Source organism: Brienomyrus brachyistius, chromosome 5, assembly GCF_023856365.1.
Source record: "Brienomyrus brachyistius isolate T26 chromosome 5, BBRACH_0.4, whole genome shotgun sequence".
Classification (NCBI taxonomy): Eukaryota; Metazoa; Chordata; class Actinopteri; order Osteoglossiformes; family Mormyridae; genus Brienomyrus; species Brienomyrus brachyistius.
In genome coordinates, this window is record NC_064537.1 from 24,770,888 (window position 1) to 24,782,364 (window position 11,477).

Below are 11,477 nucleotides of genomic sequence, written 5' to 3' on the forward strand. Positions count from 1 at the left end.
TTCATGATAAAAATTGTCTAATAAGGCTGTGTTCTGCCCCAGCCCTACCTTTTCTTCTTGAAATGTTACCATTTACTAGTGATGGAGATCAGAATGTCTATCAAGGCTGATTCAAGACCAAGACCTTAAACTGTTGATTCTGGGTCAAGATCACGACCTTTGGAGTGGTCAAGACTGTGTCAAGATCAAGATCAGAAACTATAAAGTCCGTTTTCGAGTTAGGAAATTTCCTATCTACTATTTTCATCATCACCCGTGATATTTTAAATCAGACTTGTATTTTTTATGACAATCATTAGATCTCAGACATTAGTAATTAATCACAAACATCCGACACTATGCCACTGCTGTACTGATCAGATTTTCATGTGAGCCAATCACCCGGATGAGTGTGATGTACCCGGATGATGTGTAAAAAGTTGTAAGAGTTCTAGACAAAAGCAAATTTTCGTTGGTTATGCTGACTGTTTATGGAAAATGTAAAACAACATACCTAGCACACGCTAATTAGGGTGCCATGCACACACCCTGTCCTTTTGCTTGACATGAAATATTTGAAACAAAATTGAAGCCTATTACAATCTGCTAAACGAGGAATGGGTGGGTTCAATCGCGCGGTTCTAAAGGGTGGGGTGGATCATGTCCAATGTTGGTTCAAGGTGGGACACAGCATTTTATTTTTCACCCTAATATAGGTGCGTGGCAACTAAACTAGAGATTAGTTGATGTAATCGATGACGTCGATGCTGAAAACATGGCAACATCAGAATTTTAAATCGACGCATCGTTTTTTTTCCAAATTATTTTAATGAAATTACCTTTGTGATTTCTAAAATGCTTCAGTTCATTATAACTGATGTTTTTTCTTAAATATCACTGTAATTATGGAAGTAGTTCAAATTATCACAAAACATAAAGATGGTTTGTACCCTGTGCAAAGTTTAATGGCATACCACAGTAGCACTAGCATCGTGCACGAGCACCTGAAAAGAAAACACAGGTGCAGACTGCCAGGGTAGCAAAGCCACCATAAGCGCTATCTGTTTGTTTATTACATTTCCATTTCTATGTAGAGCATTTTTATATCTTTTGTTCTTTTATGTACAAAAAAACATGTCTAACTAATCTGCAAAAAGTACATTTCTACCTAGTTTAACAACAACATCTCCTTTTTTAAGTGATGATGTGACTACTGAGCGACTTCAGTGCTCATCGCTTTCATGACTTACCCACACAGTCGCATGTGCTGTGCTCCACTAACCGAATTTACTAAGCATAAGGATACACCGAATTTATACAGATTACTAACTTTTGGGCATCACAATACGCATCCATTAATATTTTAGCCAAGCTACTAGTTTACTTATCAAATTGTGGGTGAAAATAAATGTCCGTATAATTTTTTATTTTATTAATTGTATTTTATTGATGTGTGTTATTTAAAGAAGAGGAGGAGAAATGAGAGTTTATCCCTGTGGTAGGGCTGGGCAATATGGCAAAATATTTCTATTGCAATCATTTATGCATATCAATTGATAATTATCATGATATGATCGAAGAACTCATTATTTTTCTCCTTCAGAGCACCATTGTTGCTTTAAATTCCCTTGACATTCCCCAAATTCAGAACATGAAAACAATGACATTCAGTGCACTGCTAACTGAAATCTAATTTTAATAAGTAAATCCTACATGTCATAGGGTGTAAAGAGCTAGTGATACACTAACCGGGTGGTTTATTTCAGGGTTTTTTTCTGACTGCCTCTCTGCTTGTTCCAAGGGGTGGGTTTGACATTACTGGTACAGTTGGCACCTATCTGGTATTGAAGGTTTAGGTACTGCATTCCATTTTCAACCAGTGTGGGACAGTGTTTGTCCCATATTTTTTTAGGTTGAAAGTGGAAGCACTATTTTTTGGTATCTGTGATTGCATTCTCTATATTCTACTTGACGGCAATGCTTTGAGTGGTAAAATAAATTCATACTATTTCCAGTTTTAGTTGGCACAAATTTTCAATGGAATTGATCGCACACAGCACCAATCGGTTGCATGCCATTCGGTGATGTGGCAGTATCTTGTTTATCCACGATATCTCCTTTTAAAAAATGTTATTGCTGCTGACCTGTTGTTTGCTTCACCAAAAACATCATTGTGTGACATACTTTGCCAGTTCAATCAACTGTGATTATGTATGTTGTCCATTCTTAAAAGATTATGGAAGTCAATGCAATTCCAAGCAATGTTCCTTGTTGCAGGTTCATCAAAGTTTCTCTTTTTTTTATAGCTTAAATTTTAGACGGCCTTACATGTTGTGGAAACGATCGGTCATGTATCTCCCTGTACGGGCGTCTTCACACAAATAATTTGTTTGTTTGCTCTGGTCCAAATCAGTGTGATCCAAGTGAACCTAAATTTAGCACCACTACAAACCACGTGAAAACATTCACTCTGCTAATTAGTCAGATGTCTGTGATGGGAGCAAGAAAGTGAATATGGGAAGAAGGTCCTATGTTCCAGACTACTGCATATTTCTATGCAGTTTTATATGTGCATGTCTCATTATAAATAGCTGTCTGTGTTTAGTATAAATACGTGTGCTTCTGATTGTTGCATTTGTTCATAGTTGGCAATTATCTGGACAATATACCAGGCTACACTACTGTTCTGCATCCCAGAATGCAAAGCACAGCTGGCTGTGGGAGCAGTTTAGTTCAGACTCATGGAATACACCTGGTAGTTGGGGCAGATCATGGTCTGACAGGAAACAAACCATTCCAGAGTTAGTTTGGGACTGGACTGAGACCACAACCTCTCTAGGGTCTTACCGTGGTGATGTTGGTGCACACCTAAGTGCAATGCTCACACCTGCTCGAAGGAATCACACCAAGGGGGAAAATGAGTCAGATTTAACCAGACTAAGAAGTGCAGGTGTGAAAACAGCCTAAAATGACGAGTCTGAACCATAAACACTATAGAGACTGATTCAAGACTCTGTAGAAATGCCTCCAATTCTGGGACAAGACCTAGTAAGCGGAGAAGTGGTCTCAAGATCACGACCGGACTCAAGTTACTTTACATTTACTGCAGTTTATGGTTTCAGAATGTAAATCCGTCAAAGTCATATGACTTTCCCAGTCATTTCATGAGCATATTCAAATGCACCATAAAGTTAATATTGCACAGGGTCAGGATTAGAAATGCTATGAAAGTGACTTGAACGTTTTTGAACAGCAGGGAAGTTTTCAATTAGAACAGGTGCGAGTGTGTTCCTCCCGATTTATTTCTTTATTACCAAGTGCTGCTTTATGTCAATTAACCGTTGCTTGGAGACGCATGGTGGGCTTCCACACACTGTGTTCCATGTAACCTCCCATTATGGTCCATCAGGGAAGGTATTCTGTAGGAAGTCACTTTTCACTGTGAACTCACTGCCGCCTTTACCCCCTTTGCAATGACATCTGTCTTGAATGACTCTTGTTTATGTAACTGTATAGGAAGAAAGTCTCCCTGCATTACAGTGGCAGGAGCTTAATTAATGACTACAGGAAGGGCATGTGTGTGCGTTTGAGGACCATTCCGGGGAAGATAACTATACTGATGTCCAGCTGAACTCCATGTCTGTGTTGTTCCTTAAAACATATCTCTATGGTTTCTACACCAACCTAGAAAGGTTTTATATCATAGTTTTTTCTGTATTTCAATATTGTATTAGAAGGATGATTATCCTTTTATTTTATATATGCACTGCAATGATATTTTATCAACGGGCCATTTATTCACATATTTCCAAATATCTGCCAGGGGCCGGGTCAACCTAAAGCTGCTTCTGCAGGCTGTTTGAGCCATCCATTAACAGGGAGGTGACTCTCTCCCTCAGGATTTTAATTTGCAGATGCAATCATGCTTTCATTGCATTATTCAGCACTGCTCCCAAGCTTGCCATCACTCCCCCTGCCTTTCATTACTGTCAGCAGTGGAAAATGAATGTGGATCATCTGCTGTTTACTCCGTGAAAAATACGCCCCCCCCTCCTTCTCTGATGGTGGGGATGTGCATTATTTTGGATGTGTGTGATTTTTTGTATTTTATTTTTTTTAATGTTGTCTTCTCACCCAGCATTTAATAAGCGCAATGTGTGAAATTTCGTAGCATGATGACAAAGTAGCATTTCTTTCTTTCTTTCTTTCTTGATTTATGCAATGAAATCACACAGGGTAAAGTGTCTATGATATTTATCCTGGGCATTGATTGGTCCTCTCTCTTTCTTGTCATGTTTGCACTAGTAGAGTGTTGTGAAATACTGATGGGTGCAATCGGCCAAGGAAAGCAAAAAAAATTAAAAATCATGGGGGGGGGGCGACGACATATGGGTCTGTTTGGCGGCGTGTTTGGATTGTACTGTTGATACTGCTTGCCCACACTTCTTTGTCACCTGTCAAGTTGTGCACTAATTGGTAAAGGTAGCCATGTGCCCTGTGGCTAATGGAGACCAGTTGTTCTCTGCCACCGGCCTTTCTGTTTCGCATCACCAAGCTGTCTTGCATTTTCCCATTATTTTTCAATTCTGATCCTATCAGTGTGTCTTTACATAGCATTGTTTGCCTATTAATATCCTTCAAAGGCGTACTTATAATTTACAGCCGCTGATGCACCTTCTAATGGTTTATTATTATTATTATTATTATTATTGTTATTATTTATTATCATTTATTGATTAGAAACCGTCATAATGCAATAAAAGCTTATTTGTTAACTGTATCTAAAATTAGACTTACCATGCAGCTTGGAGCCCTGAAACTGTCCTCAGCTGACCTGCTGTCATTAAGCTGTATCTTTTTCATAGCCAGTTATCTTCCACTTTAAGCTGTGCAACACACCTATGCAGTTCAATAAAAATAATAGTCATTAGTTTAATTTTTTCTGGATGCACTGCTGTTGAACATGTGTTTAACTGCACGTCACCGTTAATGTGCATGGAACCGAACTGTCAGAAATAATAAATAGGCTTCTGAACGGTAACAGAACATAAAGCTCTAATGGGTTTGGCTGGATTAAAAAAAAAGAGAAATCAAAGTGGTGAAGAGCTTAAGGCTGCTTTTTGTCCACTTTGTATCCGGGGGTGGGGAGGGGGACCTCTGTTGGCAGTTTGACACTCCGGCCACTCATGCTGAATCATGCTACGTGACATCTCATGCAAGAGCAGTGAGGTGCGAGGCCCGGGGCCTAATGTGTTGTCAAGTACCGTGATCATCGTCTAGGCACCTCCGAGACTGCAGGTTTCACAACAGCCAGAACCCCCATGTATAGCTGTGCATGTAACAGATGTATTTCTTGAATCTTGTGGGAACCCAGGCTCAGCCTGTTCACTAATTTGATCACTTAGTTATAACAGCCAGAGAGAGAGTCGCTGCCTTTAATGTACTCATGCTGTAAGGTAAAGACCTGGCAAGTAGGTGTCCTTTTATTTCATGTACTGTTTTCAAAAACGTTGGCAAGCTTTCCAAGTTCAAAAAATATATGTTCACGGTAGTTGCATAGGCCGATGCCTGCCGACCTGTATGGTTAGCTTTTCTTCCCGCCCATCACGGCCTTCCCACCAGGGTCAGCCAGATCCTTTCTGCGCCATTTCCATAGGCCTACAGAAGGTTTTTTCTTATCCCAGGAGGGCCTCCTACCTCTGAAACCACAGTCTTTTCTGTTTTAAGAAGCTTTCATTTTTTCGGAAAGTCTCCATGCATGTGTAGGTGATGGAACATTTCGACAACAAATACGTTGGTTCATTATTTTCATTAAAGGCCACGGTGTGCTTAGACTTCCTAAGAGAGTGTTATGTAGGTGGATGCAAGGTGGAGATTTGTTAATTGTTATTGAACCTCTTCCACTTAGATGTTCATGAGGTTATACTTAAGAATGACCTCTTGCATCAGCCAGGTTGTAAAAATTGTTGCTCTCTTAAACAAAGGTTTAGTGCCACTTATCCAAAAGCTTTCTAAGATTCTGTCATTACCCTTTTTTATGCACAAGCTGCCTCTGGGGGCTTATTTTCAGGAAAATGCAGCGATTGAGGTTGGCAGAATGTGCTATTACGAGTTTGACATTTTCACCGGTTCCCCTCTGCCAGTTATTTAAATAATGCTTTTGCTTATTTCCCAGGCTGGGACATCACAGCTGGAAAAACAGTCGTGGGTTTTTGCTTGCGGTTTTCCCAGACTGCACAGGCCCTGTGGTCTACTGCTGTGTCCACTACTGTCACCGGCATTTACTGTCACAGCAGTGCATCTCTGAAGTCTGTCTGCAGGGGTGTGTGTGTGTGTGTGTGACAGAGAGAGTGATGGTTTGCATAGATCACATTTGGGGACTACAATGTCCCCAAAGTGCGGTAAAACCTGAAACTTCCTTACTTTTAGGGGACACTTCTTCAGGTCCCCATCTGGATAACATCAATTTAATAAAAATCTATGAATGCAATCAAAAAAGTAAAAGTAACAAAAGTCTTGTATTTTGGTTGGTTGGTTACAGTTAAGGTTAGGGCTGGGTAGGGGTTAAGGGTGTCGTGATTGGGATTAGGGTTTGTCCCATAGAAATGAATGGATGGTCTCTATTTACATAGAAAAACCAACTTTGGAGCATATAACTATAAGCATATAACTATAAGCATTGGAAAGGCGAGGGAATAAGTCAAATAAAACAAGTTTCCATTATAACAGGGAAAGATTATGTAATAGTGTATGTTTGACATCCTATTAAATGGTTGTGTGGTAACAGCTTAGTCAAATTCTAAGCTGTCCTTTTAACTCCAAATGCAGTAGTTAACGGTTTCTTCCCATGAGACAGTATTTAATGTCCCTTGTAGTTTTCTCTGCTGTTATAACTGCTAGAGGAGGTTACTTTGATGAATCGAAGATATGACATTTTCTTGCTAGTGAAGGTACACAAATGGCAAACATATTGTAAATTTATTTGTTGGCAAAGAATATTGAGTGTATTTTTAGTTAATGCTAAGAAAAATGACACTAGAAAATCTGTGTGTGCAAAACTTTTGACTGGTAGTGTACACACACACACACACACACACACACACACACACCCCTAATATAAAAACTCTATATTGTATATTAGTATGTGACTGACACCACTTTGCAGCATTTTTGCAAATAAGATGAACGTGTTGCATAAAATTGGTAACACGTTATGATAATTAAATGCATATTATAGAAATATAGATTTAATGTAATCTCCAAGGAATCAAACCAGTGTGTGCTGTGCTGCAGATTACGCCAATGTAGTGCCTCCAATTCATTGCTTTTGAAGCAACATATGAATTAATTAAAAAGCTAAATGCTTGTAGACAGCTGGGAAAGAAGCAGATATCCCAGAACTAGGTTTGACAAGATATGAATATTGTTAAGAGCACTTGACACTTATCAAATAAGTCTGTGCTTCATCCATTTTTATTATCATTCAGAATGTTTAATGTTTACTTTTGTTTCAGTTCATATGCTGAGGGTTGCCAGAAGACAGTCCTGTGTCCCCCATTCTGGTGGCTTATACCCTTTACTCATGTTGTCCCTTATTTTCTGTTGCCATGGTGATAAGCAGTTACCATCTTCTCTTTAGAGAATGGAGCAAAGGAACGTCCATCTTAGCATGTAACTGCTTTTCTTATCGTTCTCAGGAGAGAAAGAACAAGGTGGCCAAAATGCTGTTTTGTTACGGTTTTCTGCAAGTATAAATTTAAAACGTACAAGTAAAAAGAATGTCTTTAAACACAACAATGGAAATATTTTTGTATGTGTGTGTGTGTATATGTGTGTGTGTTTATATTAAAAATATATGCATAGAATATGGATTTATAAATCCATCTTTAGTGCTTTAACAGCTGAATAAATGCTTAAGTCCTGAACTCAAGGAAGTGAAATGATCGCAGTTTGTTTGAGAAATGGAGTGGAACATTGTCTTTACAGCAAGACTAAGGTACATGTACTGATGTATGTACTTTGCCAAATGACAATGATCCTTCTGAGAACAGAATCTTAACATAAACGTTCTTATCGCATAGAATTTTTAACAGAATGTAACAATCAGCAGGTTAATGTTCAACTTCTTTACATAATCTATAAATGCTGAGTTCTGTTCGTGATGTACTAGTCTTACACTGTTACTCTGTGGGTATGAATTTTATTTATATATATATATATATATATATATATATATATATATATATATATATATATAATCTTAGATTTGCCCATAAAAGTTTGGAATCAATATTATGTTTTGGATTCAAAATGCTTAGTGTTAGATTTTGCTCAAACAGATTGAAATGCTTTGGGAACGTTAAGAAGGAATGGAGACTATTTGGCTTCTCCTGTTTCACAGGAAGGAGGGGAAACAGTCAGGGAACGCAGAACTGATTTTAGACTCGTGGAAGGTGTTGAATTTTGTTTCAGCCTTAAGCAGTGAACCAGACCAGAGACACTCCCTTTGGGAGGAAGGAGTTTATTTCTAGGTGGTGTTTTCTGGTGCAGTAGATGTTACGCACAACCTTCTTCTCCTAACTTGTGTGTGATACCAGCTGTTTTGCAGAGTCTAAGACAATGGACCATGTTTGATCACAGCCAGGCAGGAACCAGAAGATCGTGATGAACGGCTCAGTTCCTCGATCATCCTACCTTGTGGCAGCCTGATTGCTCAGCCTTTGCAAGTTGATTTGCATTGCATAGCACCTTGCATTTTGGTCCCAATAGGGAGTGAGGGCAGGGTGGTGTTCTAATTACTATTATTATTACTATTAAAGGAGGCCACACAAGCTAGGATTTCTGTGTTACAAACCAAGAGAACAACCAGTAATATATCAAAGTAATAGCAAAATCTTACAATTTCTCCCCCGTGATCATTTATAATCATAATATAAAGGGACTTTAAGAAGTTTAGAAATACACATAATACATAAAAGAAAATAAAAGTTTGGGTTAATAATAATAATTGATATTTTATTCTTCCCTGTGGGGAAATTGATTTCACGCTTCCCCCAACTTGGTCCATGTAGAGTGAGCTGGCCGCGAAGGGCAGCCACCTGTTGCGGTGCCCAGGGAGCTGGAGGTTAAGGGCCTTGCATAAGGACCAGCAGATGTGCCGAGGCTGAGTTCGAGGTCTGTTATACTGAGCTACTTGGGCCTGCCCGTGATCTCTTCATAGGGGTTCTGTCCAATTTCCTTATGTGTTGCATGGATGCTACTGAACACAATAGGCAGATCCTCTGGCCAGGGGAGTCCCTCCTGATGTAATTTTGATAAGCATTCCTTGATCACTTAATTCATGCTTTCTATTTGTCCTAATGCTTGTGGTCTGTAGGCATAGTGTAGTGACCATTGTTTAATTTGCACACACACAGCGTCCATCTGCTTTTTGAGGTACCACCTCTAGCAGATGCTAATTTCCCTGTGGCTCAGCAACATTGAGCAGTGCTTCTTTCTTCTCTGTGCTGAGCTGTTAATCTGTTGTCCAAGTCATCATCACTGCTTTGATCTGAGTTTTTGCCTGCACTCGTGAACCCATTGTCCGGGTTTATGGCAATACCGACACTTTCCCACGCATGGTTTATATCGGGCATGTTTCCAACTTTCATCCCTGGAATTTTTAATTTCTTTTGGAAATTTCTGAGTATACAAAACTCCGAGTTTTGCATCTTGATTACATTCATGTAAGAGGTAATTTTGGCCCAGTTTACTTCTGCAGGTTTTACTCCATACAGAAATGCCCTCATATCATCCCATCCTGCTTCAGTCTCAATGCTGTTAGTGAGTTTCCATTGGTCTGTGTGCTGAAAAAGCTGTGTGCAGCAACATCTATTGCATCACAGAATATTGTCTGGAAACCAAGTCCTTCCTCCCAAAGAGAGTGCCTCTGGTCTGGTTCATTGCTTAAGGGTGAGACCACGGAATCTAACCAAGGGTAAAAATATTCGCGGTGGTGGGACATAAACACCGAATATGGGGTCAGGGTCTGGTGAGTGAGCTTATCTACAATTTACAGAATGATTTGGTCCAAAGTTTTGTATTTTGAAAGATCACTCATGATACGATATCAAAGCCAGGCAAAAAGGCTCAGAGAGCCACTTCTGGAGTGTCTGCATTCTCTGTATAGGGAAGAACTGTATAAAATCTTTGAGGCATGCTTCTCTTTCCAATGGCCGTTGGGATGGACCACTTGCACGCTACTCATCTTCCATTGTATCATCACGGGCCAGGCAGGATTTCCCATGCATTTTGTAATTGAGTGAGACTCCCTCAGTGTGACATGCACACCATTTGCAGGCACATCCTTCCCTGTGATTTAACCCGTACCCCTGGCATGTCTACCTGCACACTCCAGACAGAATCTGTTGACTGTCCTTTAACACGGGGAAGATGAGGACAAAACATGCGGCTAGGACAGTGAGGACTACTATGACCTCTAAATTTCCCCAAAAAGTAGCTATTATACCTATTCAGTGGAATAATATTGGTCAGTTTTACTGTCTTTCCCTCACTATTCTAATTGCAATGATCAGTCTGCAGTCGATGCCTGTTTTTAAAGGCAAATTATGTATCCTCACCACTTCAAATGAAGTCCTCTATAACCTTGGCATCTAGCAGTTAAGGTCTTGCTGCATTTAATGTCCTTCATCACAGAAAGCGTTCCCTTTTGTCTGCAGCTCTGAAGTCTGTATCACCAACACAGTGTGCGGTTACACTCTACAGTCTAGCCATGCGTGGACTTTGCGTAAAATGTGACCTTTTATTGAAATGTTAAATAGGCAGCCTAACGTTTGGATTATTTGTGGTTTTATGGAAATAAGCTGAATCCTTTTCCCATCTTAATCTCAATGGGGTTGACCTCTGCCACAGCCCACATACTTTGGGGTCTGGGATTTTTTTAAACATAAAAGCAGCAACAAACCATTTTAATTTTTGATTGAGCAGCTGTTTAAATAAAAGTATAGTTACTTAAATAAAAGGAAGTAACTGTGGCTGAATTATTAATACCTATGATGGACTTGCATCCTTTCCAGGAGGTTCCCCAGCCTTGTGCCCTGTGGTACCTGGGTTAGACTCCAGGCTTCAAACGCCTTGACCTAGATCAGCGATTAGAAGATGGGTGAATGGTTGTTGGAGATCTGTGTTATGTTACCTTACATTTTAAAATGTGTCCTCTTCATTTTACCTTACAATGTGTGTGAATTGTTTATTGTGGACTCGAAAAGGGGAAAAAAAAAACTCTATTGTGATGGTGACTCTGTAGCCCTGCTCTCCTGAGCACTTCTGTATGTCCGTGCGAATCGTGAGTCCTGTCCTTTGTGACAGTGTTTTTTTGTTGCTAAGTGACCTCCAGTCGAGCAGGTGAGCTATTGGGATTTTCTGCATGCTGTGAATAAGTCTTGACATTTCTGTAAACCCAGAGTGCTGAAAAAAAAGTAAAGCTTTTTCACTCTCTC

The 11,477-nt window shown here is 39.7% G+C and overlaps 1 protein-coding gene across 4 annotated transcripts in view; it reads left to right on the forward strand.

Moving 5' to 3' along the window:
- Positions 1-11,477, forward strand: part of LOC125741957 (uncharacterized protein C7orf50 homolog) — a 90,238-nt gene that overhangs the window by 4,881 nt on the left and 73,880 nt on the right. The window lies entirely within an intron of this gene.